Here is a 16,110-nt window from a genome sequence, read left to right as displayed (position 1 = left end):
CCGGGAAGAGTTAAGTTATGTTAAAATGATCTGTTGATAAAATCAAATAAATTTATTGTGCCTCTGTTTAAAAAGATGTTGTATTTTTAGATTGATTATGAACAAAACAATTAAGAAGATTATGTGAATCGTGCTGAAGCAAAAAAGAAGATTCATCATCCAGGCTAGAATTGAAAAATTATTACAGTCAAAAATTGGATTTTGTCTTGTAAGTTGGGATTACTAAAAGCGCAGTGTATGATGTGATAATAATAGGCTATATTTCCTAAGCTAAGTTACAAGTGTAAGATTGTTGTAAGTGTTGCAAATTGTTTTAACCCGGAATAGTTTATTTATAAAGCTTTAACTACTTGTAGAAACAATTTCATGATAAATTATTGAAGAAATGTGCAAGTGTTCATCACACACATTAGTGGTAGAAAATGTTTGAAATGTTACAAGAATATTCTGAAAGTAATCAAAATATGTCTAATAACACTCTTGAAACATATATTTTTACTTATACTGTTAACTCGCAAGGCTTTACATATTACAAAAGATGGTAAGGTGTGATTGATTTCAATTGGACACTCAAGACCAATCATCAGACCCATAGGTGCTTACTGCGTCTGATCATGGTTGCGCCATCTTTTATATGTACTGTATTTACCGTCTTGTCAGTTATCAGTATCTTCTTCTTATATATTACAGGGATTTTTTATTTCACAATTCTGAATCAACCACTTGACAGATTTTGTGTTAAAAGAAAGATAATTTTAAGAGGGAGAGGAGAGAATGTTGAAGTTGTTTCAGTGCTGGTTTAACTGACAGATGGTTTCAAACATTCATTAGAATGTTTATTTTACAAGATATTAAAAGTTATGCCTACATACTATTTCACTTAAAAACATATTTTTTTCTTACTGTAAAGGATCTGCGTTTTTAGGAAATGTGTGATTTTTAGCAACACATCTCAAACATTTGTGTATAATCAAGTTTCGTCGTAACTGCAATCTGTGTAAGTATAAGTTTATGTCATTAACTAAAATTTTAACTCACGCTAAAATATTTTACTAAGCAAACTATCGCTTAACCGTTTAAGTAGTTTATGTGTTGATACTTCTTTTCTTGATGTTTAAATGTGTGTTTGTCGGCATACCAAAAAAACCAAAATTATTGTTAGTAATTAAAATGTCAACCGGTTTAGCCGGTCTCTAGAAAACTGCCAAATTAGCTGCAGGATGTCAGTAGAAACCAAAATTGATTCAGGGTGCTTTCCAAAAGTAAAAGGCTCGGATGCAGGCTATGCGTGGTGGAGACGACTTTAAAACATGTATTCCAAGGAGTACTACAAGGTACCACTTGGAACCCACTTGGAAGACCAAGAATGAAGTGGAAAGACCAAGTAATGAAATACATCTCCAGACTAGGATCTACATTAGAAGAGGCAGGGGATAAAAGAGAATGGGAAGCCAGAATCCCCTTAAGATTTCAGTGGCCATGGAGGTATAGTAAGGTACCTCAGATCAAGTACGATAAGGTACGGTAAGTATCTAAGCTCAATATCGTAAAACACGATGGATTTTATTCGATAAATATTATGTTTAGAGCACTTTTTCAAAACATGTCATCGGCAACATTAAGAGAGCAGATTTGTCCATCGATTTAAGAATTATGTAAATACATTTCATATAGTGTTATCACACACTGGGTTGAGAATGGTTCTCGATGAATGCAGAGGCTGTAGATTTCGCGAGGTGGGATCACCGGGTGCGGAAGTGATTTATATTCGCAACTGTTAATGAGATGAAGCTCTAGCTTGAGCCGTTACCACACACTCGGTCCAACACCTGTGTATAATACACATCGCTGTATATTGTATAGTTATACAACTCGCATTCGTCTTAGTATATTTTGTATGGAAAACCTGGTTGAAACGTTATTGTACATTATGTTGTCCCAAAAGTGTGTATAATATACTTTCACTATTGTATAGTCCTACAGTTAAGCTTCTCCTATTTGTTCTATGTATTTTTTATTTGTTCTAATGTACAACTGTCAATGATTGCAATCTAAACATACAGGATGTGTAAAACTCTGCTGTATATCACGAGAGGCGAGTAAACAAATCAGGTGATTTGAGTGCTACATGTTTCGCTCACGACTATGGGTTGTAAAATATTGGTGTGCAGCTACTGTACTCAAGACCAGTGTGTGTGAATTGGCCGCCAATCTCACTTCAAGGCTTTTCAAATCAACACAATTGCTATTTTATTTTAAAATTATCAGATTTAAAATGCATATTGTATAGGCGTATAATCTGATTTAAGATATAGGTGGTCACAAGACATTTGTTTATGAGATGATTTTCCCCATTAAAACTGCCAGCATTTGTGTACGAGTGTAAACTAGCTGTTCTGAATTATATTCAGTTTTAATTACTACTCGATTCCCGTACGTAGGATGGGCCAACAAATTGTACGGGTAAATATATGTTTCACAGAGTGTTATTGTTATTAGATTATATTCAGTTTTAATTACTACTCGATTCCCGTACGTAGGATGGGCCAACAGATTGTACGAGTAAATATATGTTTCACAGAGTGTTATTGTTATTAGACATATTTCCATTCACAGTACTTTCTCTAAATTTAATAACAGGTACAATGCATATCAAAAAGCTATTTAAAAGGAAATAGCGATGTGGCAGAGATTGTTCTACGTGCATAATGCCGTTACCAACTAAATGCTTTCCATTACAATGATTATTCTATTTGTAAGGTTATGATTAGGGCCAAATGTTTACTCAAACAAAACTTCACAGTATCTAGGTATTTGTCAGTTGTGCAGCCTTTTCATCTCATGTCAATCTGTCTTTACCTTTGTTTAACAATTAATTTTGGGTCCTAAGTTTGGATCCATTATTTACGTATCACAAGTCCCATTGTTTAATTTTTTGTTCAATCTTTCTCACTAACAATTAATTGTCATTGGGCAGTGAGAAAGATTGAACAAAAAATTAAACAATGGGACTTGTGATAAGTAAATAATGGAACTTTGAGAACTTGTTTTATATTTTTTGCCCATTAAAATTTTGGCGATCTGGGCTACAGCCTAGTCAGCTCATATACGAAATTGGGCCTGATGAAGCCACAAAAAGATTATCAATGCTGTCCAACAACAAGGTGCCCTAAATTACGGATATTTCCTGCTGTTGAAAAAAAAGGCAAACATAGTTGATATTTTGAAAAATAAATGTGTTGTTAAAGAAATGATTGGAATTAGAATGAAAAAAAGGTGCTTTTTTCTAAGTCAGAAACAAACAATGCTTTTAAAACATAATTAGTATAGGTTGAAGTAGATTTATTTTAATTTGTAATTTTGTACACCAAAACCGTGCTGCTCCAGCAATTGTAACACTGAAGCTATGTATTAGCTAAACATAGAACTATAGGTACCGTACTTAAATTAAATTATGTTTAGAGGTAAGGATAGTAGTGTAATTGTAGAAACAGTAAGAGAGCACTCTTATTATCATACAACTTATTTTTAAAGAGATTTAAAGAGAGGGTATAGATTACTCTATTCTTAATGAAGCTATGGGCTGCCTCACAAGAGTTGATCTCAAGATTGCTAACCATACAAATTTCACATATTGTGTGTAGCAAAAAATGTAAAATTTAAGAAACAAAAGTGTGTCTTATTAACTTGCCTCCTACGAAAAATAAATTGAGGCGATTTTGCAGGCATCCAAGTTTTTCAAAGTCTGTACATTTCTCAAAACAAATTCACATTTCAAAATAAAATATTGAAATTTGAATAGGACTTTTCACTAACCTCTACTCACAAGAGAATGTCCTAAAATGGTTATTTTGGTTGTATTGCATGAGCTCAAAGTATAGCATGCAATAGGCATCCATCGTAATAGGAACACATTTTATTGGAATTTGTATCGAATGCTTTGGGTTGATGATTGTCTCATGGGCTGGTTGTTTTATCTAGATGTCTACTTCCCTGTTAGTGTTGTCTGATTTTTTTTATCAAGGCAATCATGGAGTTTGGTACCATTTGTGAAATGCTTGATTGATTGACTTCAGATATTTATTTGATTTGCTGTAAAAAGGGGTTCTTAAAGGAGACATGGGAATGGGGTAGAGTTACAAAACATAAGACAATGTGCCAAATTAAGTTTTGTAAACACATTTCCTTTTGCTTAAACACTTATTCTTATTGAGTATACTTAAGTTGCACTGTGATATGAATTACATTTTATTAAGTTTTCGAGATTACCAGTTAGTTATAAGACATATTATTATTATTGCATTAGATAGGTGCTAATACTATCACAGACCATAAATAAAGTTGAACAGAGTACCCACAGATTGAACACTTTTGAAACTTGTAAACACCAATGAAGTGTTTAAAAACGAAACTTATAACAGATAATTTTTTTATGTTATTTAATTATTTATGTAATATGGAAATCCAAGTATCCTGTCACACACTTCTCTGTATTTTTCGGCTGAGGACAGGTTGATTTTTCTTTATTTCTGAGCTTACAAGCTAGTCCTACTAAAAGTTTGGGATTTCCATTGTTACATGCTCATCAGAGCAGTGTTTATTTGCCCAGTTCGGAGACGATGACGTTAAGACTATAAAGGTTTAGTTACGGAATTAACTCTTTGGTGAAACCCACAATCCTAATAGTCTACTGCTCATAATGTACAAGACCTAAATTCTCTATTTATGGACTGTGTCTAGTATAATCTAACTGTGCTAGTTTGTTAGTGATGTAGTAACAATAACTGTGTTGTAAACAACATTTACCTACGATCGTTTTTTTCAAACTAGCTTTTTCAGTTTGATTTTTAGAATCAAAAAGATTCACTTTACCACATGGTTTGCTTTCTTTACAGCCCTAGTGCAATAAAAAGGACCAATTGGGTTCAAGGATTAAGAGAAAATAAGTAAAATGTTAATGCTTTGAATGGCAATTTATCAACTGGTAACAAACAATTCAATTGTTGAGCTGCTGACTTCCTCTGGAAACTCACACATTCCTTACTTATCCTAAGAGAACTAAATGATTTGCTAACCAACAGTTGCAGGAAGGTTTATTAAAAGATTTTGAAAATGCAAGATTGTTCTTGAACGGTTTCAATACATTCAGTATTGCTAAAAAATTACATTTAGCCTACTTGTACTTGAGAGGTTACCTATGGTAATAATGCTGCTAGCATTACCTGTTACCTGAAAAAAGTAACCAAAAGAGTAAAGGTAATACAGTTTTACGAACATAATTAATAAACGGTCATAGGTAAGTTGTGTAAGCAACTTGCGTAATTAGCTTTTACGACACTTGTAGTAGTTATAAGGTAAAAATCTACTTGTTTCTTAGGACTATGTTTACGCAATTGTTGCATAAACTACTATTTCCTGTGTTCTATTTATTCCACAGTTTAGTTATAAGAACTGTTCATTTGCATTTATAAAATTTAACTACGAGTACCTTTTATTGTAATATATTTTACATATTAGTTTTACTTATTAGTTTTTGGTTTTTGACATTTAAAAAATGTGGACGTGGAACTTTTTTATATTTTAGAAAAATAAATTTATATTTTAGTAGTAAATGTGGTGATTTTTATCCTTAAAGTACTAGGGGAACCTGCACGCTTTCACTTGAAAATCTAACAGCAATTTCTTCTCTTACTAAAACATGTATTCAACTCATAGAAACAGAAAGATAAATATAAGGAATTTTTACTTTCTCCCACTATACCATAGTATATGGAGAAAGTATTGTTTTCGTCAAAACTTTCGAGTTTGAGTTTTGAGTGGATATATCCGTTTTATATCTGCAAAAAAGTGGTTTTCGAAGTGATTTCTGAGCGTGTGTGTGTGAGTGTGTCTGTATTCACCGAATAGTGGCATCCTTCACAGGCACACGGCCGTACTGTGGCACCTTAAAAAATTGTGGCACCTTTTTCTGCCACAGCTAATTCGATCATTTTTGGGGTTTTCCAGCATTATTACGTAGTTTAAACATCACATGCCACAATTGAGTATTTTTGAACTCGTTGATGTGAGTTTAAGCAGCGCAGGTACACGCCGAATTGTGGAACACGAAACCACACCGGTAGCTAGCGCGCCTCGTGCCGTCCGCCGGAACTATAACTTCCCTAATGCTATGTTGCCAATTCTCGCGCCAGCCTACACTCTAAATAGTGGCACCATGCCGCAATTCAGTATACATCAACAGTGTGTGGACAGGATGCCACTTAATGAGTAGTAGCGCTTGAGCAGTGTGTAGAACAGTGCAACAAGCAACTAATAATACACTGTACTGCCACTTACTATAAAACAGTTTAAGTACCATAAATAATATACTTTTGCTCCGAGTGGTGAACAATGTTTTACATTACAAATAATTTGTGTAGTAAATTATTATTTAAATTGTTTTTATGCCGCCATTAAAAAATTTATTTTTGTTTACAAACATAAATTGGTAACGTAGTTACTTTGTATCAATTGAATTTTTACATTGAAACAATAACAATGTTTTTGGTTAGATCACTATATAAGTTGCCCTATGCTGCAATTTTTTATCTTACAAACTATTTCGTGCTGATACATCTATTTTATTAACATTCTAGTCATGTTGACAAAATATTTTACAATTACATTTCTGAATCACTCAGTAAAGGTAGATTTTGATGCATCATTGCTGAAAGTTATGTCTTGCTTCTCACTCTCAGAGTATTCCAAAGACATCTAATGTTTCAATCCATGTTCAAATGTTATATGAGGTAAACATATAATCGAACCAATTTAAGTACTTAAATTTAAATACATATTATTATCAACACGCATAAATTAGTTCAGATTATATATCATCTCACAATCATATTTGCAAAACCTACTGTGCTGTTTTAACCAGTCCCCACTAACAAAAGCATAAAATGAAAGGTCCTAAAGAGGTTAACTTTGAGTCATAACAAGAGTAGTTTAAAAGTTGTAACCGTGAAACTGTAAATAATTTGATATTGCTTGATATTATACAATCGTTTTACAATTTTGTCAATCTATCTGTTACTTTAAATACAAATGTATTTCTATTATTCAATGTTTTGTTTTGTAGAACCTTTAGTATTCTCAACTTTATTAATAACTAGCTGAGTACCCGTCCTTCGTACGGGGATGGTATACAATACTTATTGTAGTTAAATACTCGTGCTTTGCATTTGCAATGAGAGAGGACACGTTTTGAGAAAATTTGGTTTACTATAATCTACGGTATACTATAGTATATAGAACATCTACCATAGCCATAATGTTCTACCACTTCACCTAAACAATAGAAAGAAGTAAAGTTCACACACTCAGGTTTTGTTGCTGCTTGGTTAAAATTAGCTGTTGTCATAAATGTATAAAGAACTAATGGTGCTGCACCCTGTTGGTAAACCGTATAACCTTTTAATGCTATTGAACATCATAGAAACAAATTGTGTAGTTGAAACAGCTGGCAAAATTATTTAATTCCTTTTAAATATGAATACTCATAAGGTTAACATGGGGAACTCTAGAGCCGCTGGGGCGGAACCCGAAAGGATTTTTGAGGTAAGAATATGTCTCTATATGTTTAATCGGGAATGTGAGCTATTATCATACAAAATTTCAACTCAATCCGACTAGTAATTAATGCGTGATTGAACTTCAAACAAACAAACAAATAAACAAACAAACGCACAAACTTTCACATTTATAATATTAGTATGATAAACCTATTTCAACTTACAATATCAATTTTAGGAAATTCCTAGAATGGTTGGAAATATATTGGCATCCGTGAAGTTTGTGTAATGTTTTTTAAAAACACGATGAGTTTTATTTAACTTCACTTATTATTTATTTAAAATGTTTCTACTTCATGAAATTCTCAGTTAACTGGGAGGCGGAGCAAACAGTTTGTTCTAAAATGAACTTGAAAATTCTAAACAATCTTTTTCCTGTTGGGTTACTTAAATAAATAATAAATAATGGATCAAATTGAGGACAGTGGCGGATCCAGAGTGGGGGGAGGCGAAGGAGGTGACCGGGGGTGACCCTTGGGCATACATATATACAGGGTGGTAAAAAAGTCCCTGGACAGTTAAATATTTTAAAAAATAATGCAGATAGAGCTACAATACTTGGTACAAAGTTACAGGGCATAAAACTCTATTTTAACACATATTCAGTGATCCAATAACTCTTCAGGGGGACGGCCCACTAGGAGTCGGAAGAAAATCTTAAATAGAAGCATAGGTCAATATGCACATCAAATTAAAGGTCTTTTTTAGTAGAATACAATGCCGCAAACCGCACTTTAAAAGGTTGATCCTGCGCAAAATGGCAGATGTTCGAAGATTTTCAAAATTAGCCAATTTCTTTAAATTAAAACACTTTTAAATCTTTAAACAACTGTCATTTTCTTACGGATGGTTCACTATTCTTGTTAACCAAACTTTGCATTAGCATGATGAAGGTGCAAAATATAAGGCTTATCCTCAATGGTTATTAGGTAACTTATCAGGGAACTACAATTGCTGAGAACAGTCGTCATTGGTAACTGAATCCACCTAAATTTAACTCTGGCATTTGTTCAAAACAATTTTAGTTTAGTGGAAACAGAATAGTTTTTTACCTGCAGTTATCAGATTTAATTTTGTGAGGTTTTCTACGAGTCAAATTTTTTAGATTTAAAAAGGGAACGGTCCAAACCGTCTGGAAACAATCTTGCTTGGAATCAAACCAGCGACCTTCATATTTGAAGGGGAGTACACAACCTCTCGGCTACCCAGCCTTTTTTCTGGTCATCAAAATTCAAGCACAATTCTTGGGTTTTCCAGTCTACTGAACACTTAACGTTAGCTGCTTTTGCTGGAATTTCGTTTAAACTAAATTATTGCTCTTTTTAGCGAATTTCCCATATAGGGAATAAGCTATTACCTTAGTACTCATGGTAAGACCTGGACGCGGGACCGTTTTTTTTTTTTTTGTTTTGAGGTCCCTAGAGGCCAAAAACACCAGAGGCCAAAAACACCATCCGTTCAAATTCATATATATATATATCTAATATATAAAATTCTCGTGTCACAGTGTTTGTCTGCAAACTCCTCCGGAACGACTTCACCGATCGTTATGAAATTTGGTGTGTAAATTCTGTAGGTATGCGAATCGGACGTAAACTATTTCCCGTTTCGAAATTCTTAAAAGGGCTCCGCCCCAGTGGCTCTGGAGTTTCCCATGTTAACCTTATGAGAAATGGAATTAATGAATCTTAACAGCTGTTTCAATTAAACAAGTTGGTTCTGTTCTATGATGTTCAATAGCATTAAAGTTACAAGGATTACCAACAGGGTGCAGCACTATTATTTCTTTTACATTTATGACAACAGCTAATTTGCAACCAAAAGGTGAGTGAGCGTAGCGAATGAACTTCAACCTGGAGGCGAGTTAGCGTAGCGAACGAGCTAACCTGAAGGCAAGTGAGCGCAGCGAACGAGCTCCAACCTAAAGGTGAGTGAGCGTAGCGAACGAGCTCCAACCCAAAGGTGAGTGAGCGTAGCGAACGAACTTCAACCTGGAGGCGAGTTAGCGTAGCGAACGAGCTAACCTGAAGGCAAGTGAGCGCAGCGTACGAGCTCCAACCTAAAGGTGAGTGAGCGTAGCGAACGAGCTCCAACCCAACGGTGAGTGAGCGTAGCGAACGCACTTCAACCAGGACGTGATTGAGCGATGCGAAAGAGATCATCTTGAAAATTAAACGTAACGGTACTTTCTTTCCATCGGTCTGTCTTAGGGGAAACCTATAACTTAGGCGATACGAAGTTCGCCGGGTCAGCTAGTATATATATATTTATATATATATGTGTCCGTCAGCACAATAACTCAAGCAAAAATGATCCGATTTTGATTAAATTTGGTACAAACGTGTAAACCTACGTTTATTTGAACGAGTTCGCGATCCAGCATGATCGGACCATGGGAACGGGTGTTTACGGGGGGTTTTATGGGGTAAAAATAGGTTTTTCCCATTTTTGACCCAAAAAACTTAAAATTTTGCAATTTTTTTCCAAACCATTTTGTAGAGCTTAAAAAAAAAAATAATTTAGTATATTGAAGCGTTATTATGCGCTTAACGGTTACGGAGAAAATTCCAAAAAATTGTAAATTTAAAATTCCCATGTTATTCTTATGGAGAATAAGTAAACTGTTGTAGTTTGCTTGTTTATGAACGTATTTTGATCAAATTTGGAAAATTATTTTATTTCTTACTAACTATTAACATTTTACAAAAAAAAACACAATTTTACCCTCCCTGATGCAGCAAACCTAAGTACTTGTTAAACTAATTCTATTTAAATTGGGAATAAATGTTATATTTTTAAGTAGACATTTCAGTGTAAATCCAATCAGTCAAATGGAAATTTGCTTAGTCTGCAGGTTTGCTGCGGCGGGGGTGTTACCATTATCACACCGTCACTGATCGGCAACATTTAAGTCAATAAGTAAAAAAAAAACATAATAAGTACCTATCTTCAACACCGAACTACTTGAGCTTTAGGTTGACCAGTGTTGTTACTTGTAGGTTTCCTATTGTCCCATATTTGCTAGTTTCTCATCAAAAACGGCTGAAAGCTATACTTGAATGTACTGAAAGCTACACAGGTCATCACACAACATTCTACACTCATCCTTCACTCATATTTTGGTAAAACGCACCTAGGTGGCGTCCCCATCTCAATGATTGATTGATTGATAATTGATACTGCAACCTCTGGCGTCAAGTTTAGGACTGTTGTGCTTGTGCAGTGCTTTTGGTTGACCAGTGTTGTTACTTGTTGGTTTCGTATTGTCCCATATTTGCTAGTATAACAGTAGATTTGTCATCCTTATGGAACAGCCGAAGCCAATTTTATTGTTAGTTCTTTACGTCCAACTGTAGAGGTTGTGTTTTGTTTACAATTTGTTTCTTGTTATTTTAGTAATTTAAAACTTCATTTAACCAAACAAAACTATATAATCATAAACAATAACTGTTCTCCAAAAGTTGTATTATAAAGCAAAATAATACAGCACAAATCATGAAAATAATGCTAAAATAATAGAAACAAAATTTCGTCCACCCCAGTGATCAGTGTGGATGTACATGAACTAGACACGAAAAACAAGCTTCAAATTTTACAATGGGATGAAGAGTCTAATGTACTGCAACCTGGCGTCAAGTTTAGGACTATTACGGGGCTATAGAATACATTCATGTATTCTATAGCCCCGGGACTATTATGCTTGTGGTTTTGGTTGACCAGTGTTGATATAGTAGGCCTACACTATTTTTATCTGATGAATGGCCAAGTGATCTAAGGTTGTGTCTTTTAAGCCAGGAGGCAACACATTAGATGTAGGGCTCGAATCCTATAGGAGATATAATGTAGGTCTAGTGTTGGATTTTCACCTTATATCAGTCATGTCGCTACCCTTGGTCCTTTCTGTGTGTGTGTTTGTGTCCACTATACTGTTTACCGTCTATATTATTATTATACGCTACATGAAACTTTGTAAACAATAAGGCGTTTTTGTTTTACGATTTAACCTCACATATTATTTACCAACATGTTAGTCTAGGTGTGTAGATTTGCAAACTGACCTTCCATTTTTGAAAAAGTCCCTTGGGCTCTGCCCCAGTGGCTTCAAAGTTCCCATGTTATACTACTAGTGTCTCGGGGACCTGGTCAAAAACCGATGAGAACCTCTTTTGCTGTATTTTTGCTGAATTTGGTAGTGATCTCCTATAGAAATTGACGATTCCTAAATTTCTTCTATGTTGATCAACTGTGCGTCAGGAAGAGGAACTGTTTAGTATTGTTTGAACACATTCAGGCAATGGAAATATTCTACTTTTGTTGATTCGATAGCCTAGGAATGAAATCTTTGAGACAGAAAACTAACATTATGATGCGTTATTGCATAGGCCGTGTTTGGATAGGCATTCAAAAAGAAGGTGAACATGTTGCTCGTGTTCCTTTTCTGATTCAGAAGCAATTAAGATGTCAGCTAGATAGGAATATACAAACGTAAGGTCTCGCAAAACATGGTGAATGAAGCGTTGGAAGGTTTGACCTGCGTTCTTTAATCTAAATGGCATGCGTAAAAACTTCATTAGAAAATATTGTCTTGCCTTTAAGCTGTAAGTTGTATATTACCTAATGTACAAGACTTTTTTATGCTGAACTCAATGCCGCAATCTGTTTTTTGTTATCAAGCTTTCTTTGATGAAATATTACAATTATTTTATTTAAAATTTCAGTATTTCAAAAACAATATGAAAATGAAAAATGGATTGTGCCATTGAGTTTCCCATAAAAACGTAATTCAAAATGATAGGTCACAATTCCGCCTTCATATAAAAAATAATATATCTCATTTCAAATTGCGGATCCATGATGGCGCCCGAACAAAATACATCCTTTATAACCAAGTGAAAATAGGTTGACTGGTGGTGTATACTTATCTTTATCTAGCAATATTTTGGGATTATGGTCTTAGTTTGTAAATGCACTTTGTTAAAATGGGCTAAAAACAAAGTTATAAAAAGTTCTCATAACTTTAGAATGGATAAAGATTTTTTTTAAACGGATTGCAGCATCGTATTCAGCGTAAAAATCTAGTTTGAAACGATGGGTCACAACCCTACCTTAACATCGGAAAAAAAAAACTTTGTATCCAATATGGCGGATCCAAGATGGCGGCCAAAAATTTATACCCAGTCAAAATGAAGTACTGTGTAAGAACATACTGAATAATTAAGTACAGTACTACAATGATCTGACGTGTTCCGGAGTTGATATCTTAAGAAATTTAGAAACAAGTAGGGGGGGAACTCATTTAAAACTCACCCTGTAGAATCTTAATTATTTCCTATATATTTTACAATGACTTATTCCCCGTAAAATCTGATAACAGCATTTCACAAATATTAGAACAGACTCAGTATGGATCATAAACATAAACATGATCTGAAACATGATCTGACATGTCTGAAAGAAGGAACATGGGAGACGACTCAAACCATCAGCATTTGGAATAGAAATCCCTGGTTTGTATACAAGATCATATCCAAAGATCATACAAGATCATATTTAAATGGATACTCCAGCGAATCATTCGAGGTGACAGTGTGTTTGGGGTTTGTTTATCCACAGTGAAAAGACCCAGAAGTGGCTTATGATCTGTTCTCATTTCAATCAAAATGCCGCCCATATAAGTGATTGTGAAATTTTTTAACCCCTCTGATGATGGAAAGTGCTTCCCTATCTACATATCTTCGTTCTGACTTGACTCATTGTCCTGGAATAAAACGCAATTGGAACTTCCTTTTCCCCTCGAACCTGACTTGGCACACAACCAATACCATTAAGAGATGCATCACAAGTGAGTATAAGGTAGCTGGAGGGATTGTAATGAGCCAGTATACTATCGGAAGAACGGAGTTTTTTTGAAGCATTGAAAGCAAGTTTATGTATTTCATTCCACCGCTATTTTAAATTTTTGTCGATCATTTTTTCTTACTAGTGAACCTGTGCGGCTCAATGCCCCGCAAAAACATATTATGAATTTAGAAAACAAATTCATCGTGTTATATATTGACTCGTCAAAAATTAAATACAGTAATAATAAAGCATTAGAAGGGAAGGAATCCAGCCGTTTTCTAGCTGTATGCCTATTATATTTAGTAAATTAATAAGTGTTCAAGTTCAAGTGTGTTACAGGGTAGTTATTTTTTTAAGAGATTTAAAAACACATTTAACAAAACATTTTATCATATCAAACCAATAGGCAGTGAATGTAGCATATACCTATGTAGCATATTTTGAGGGTCATAAAATGCTCATTGAAGAAAACACTTTTAACAATATTTTTTTCACAAAAGCACTTCCATAAATACTACGATTTTAGTCTTAAAGTCACCTTCAGGAATATTACCCTGGTCAGAATTTTCCGTAATGAATATGCTTATCCTACTATTAAAAGATGTAGCCAACATGTAACAACAACTATATAAGATACAAATCTAATCAATGATTACAGTACTTTTAATTTTTAATTAATTATAAAATTAATTTTAAAATTTAGTATTATAAAATTAAACTGTTATAACCTAACCTAACCAACCAAACTTGCTGATATGAAAAATTTGTTGACAAAAAGTTTGAGTTGCCAGCGGAATTCGAACCCGGGACCTCTTGAACATCAATCCGTAACGCTACCAACTATGCCACGAACGCCGCTGAAATCACATTGTTTCGTTACGGTAATCGTGTTGCCTCAAGAGAAGACATTAGCCACTAGAGAAATGACGTCACTACACCTTAGCCTTAGTCCCTCCCGTGTGCCCATTCCCATGAAATAGATGATTTGTTTGATTTCTCGATCAGCTGTTTCGTTTCTAATGAATTAATAATGTCAAAGATTTGTGATTTTAAATACATCAATTATTATAGTAAAGTTTTCTAAATATGGTAACTTATTCTCAACTAAATTTTACTATTCCCAGCATGAAAATAAAGTAGTGAGATCTATTATGAGTAAAGTTTAAGGCACACAATCCTTGATTTAAATGTAGTATACATTAACAGTCATAACACACAGCAATTATTATGTAGTAGACTTTGACTATTTTCAAGTAAAAAACATATGTTTCTGTAAATAAAAATTATCCCTCTTGTTATCCTTATGGAGAAATACGATACTTTGAAGGGCCCCAGGGCCTCACTCTCTAATTATTTCCTTAAAAAGAAGGTTTCCTGCACAACTTCACGTTACGCTCTTTCCAATGACACCAAAAACATGTCAATCGGTTCAGTAGTTTCGGAGGAGTAATTGTCACAAAAATCGTGCTTGCGTATTAAATAAGTACTAGTGTCCCTGTTGCTCGAATTCGAGCAATTTCTAAGTATTATAGAGGTGTTATTTTAAAAGGAATAACGTTCATAATTTCTGATGACTTTTAAAAGATTCGACCCAAAGATTATGGAAATATTCCAGATGTACATAACAGAATATATAAATTTATCCAGGCTCTCTCACTTTTTTCCATTGTAATATTTACGCCAACCCGAATTCAAATAGTAAATATTTCATTTCAACCAAGTCAGTAAATGTTTGTAGCAAACTTTAAGATTAGTAAACTTATTGACTGTTTAAAATTAACATATGTTCTTCTTCTCACTTTTAATTTCTGACAACAGCTGGAGTTGCATAACAATTTTTGTTTCCAATGTTAATCTTATGGAGAAATAAGAATCTTTAAAGGGCCCCAGGGCCTCACTTTCTGATAATTTCCCTAAAAAGAAAGTTTCCTGCACAACTTCACGTTACGCTCTTTCCAATGACACCAAAAACATGTCAATCGGTTCAGTAGTTTCGGAGGAGTAATTGTCACAAAAAACATGCTTGCGTATTAAATAAGTATAGATAGATTAGTATTATGATTTAAAGCCCACTTACTATCTTGTTACTACTATATAACTACTCAAAACTCACATGGTATGTTATTACTCCCGGTATAATTTTTTGTCGGTAAATATTAGGAAATTGAACCTTAAAATACAGACTAAATTAAAATTGTGCACAGTAAGCCTAGTTGATGAAAATGACAAAAGTCCCCACAAATTCCGGCTGTGCCTCAGCCGCATTTAGTCCGGATTTTAAGTTTGAATTTCCTAAAATTCACCGAGAAAATAATTATACCGGGAGTAAAAATACCATGTAAGTAGTTACATAGTAGTGAAAAGATAGTGAGTGGGCTATTAACTTTAATACTAAAGGGAAAACTATTGCTAATATGTCTAAAAAATAAATTACTATTTGCCTGACTGGATCATTACTAAAAATGTAAGATAGAGATTCCCTATTTAAATAATTTTAAATTTAACGAGTACTAGGTTTACTGCTATGGGGAGAGTAATAAAGTGTGTATTTATGTTAAATATCATTAGCTTAGTATAAAATAAATAAATTTTTATAAGTTTGATCAAAGTGTATCCATAAATAAGCAAACGGCAACAATTTTATTTTTCTCCATAA

At 33.9% G+C, this 16,110-nt stretch overlaps 1 protein-coding gene across 2 annotated transcripts in view; it reads left to right on the top strand.

The window, feature by feature from the left end:
• The window catches only part of LOC129004958 (uncharacterized), a 120,112-nt gene extending 119,906 nt beyond the window's left edge, over positions 1 to 206 (top strand). Inside the window, exon 14 of one of the 2 annotated variants that reach the window (XM_054433684.1) lies at positions 91 to 206. The gene's annotated coding sequence lies outside the window, so the exon portion shown is untranslated. The remainder of the gene's footprint in view (positions 1 to 90) is intronic. The other variant, XM_054433686.1, reaches the window with a different exon arrangement.
• Positions 207 to 16,110: the final 15,904 nt, after the last annotated feature.

This window comes from Macrosteles quadrilineatus, unplaced genomic scaffold (genome assembly GCF_028750875.1).
Source record: "Macrosteles quadrilineatus isolate MER2022 unplaced genomic scaffold, UCM_ALF_1.0 Scaffold_13__1_contigs__length_4303367, whole genome shotgun sequence".
NCBI lineage: Eukaryota > Metazoa > Arthropoda > Insecta > Hemiptera > Cicadellidae > Macrosteles > Macrosteles quadrilineatus.
The sequence above is the reverse complement of the archived record's forward strand: the minus strand, read 5'-3'. Positions and strand labels throughout refer to the sequence as shown.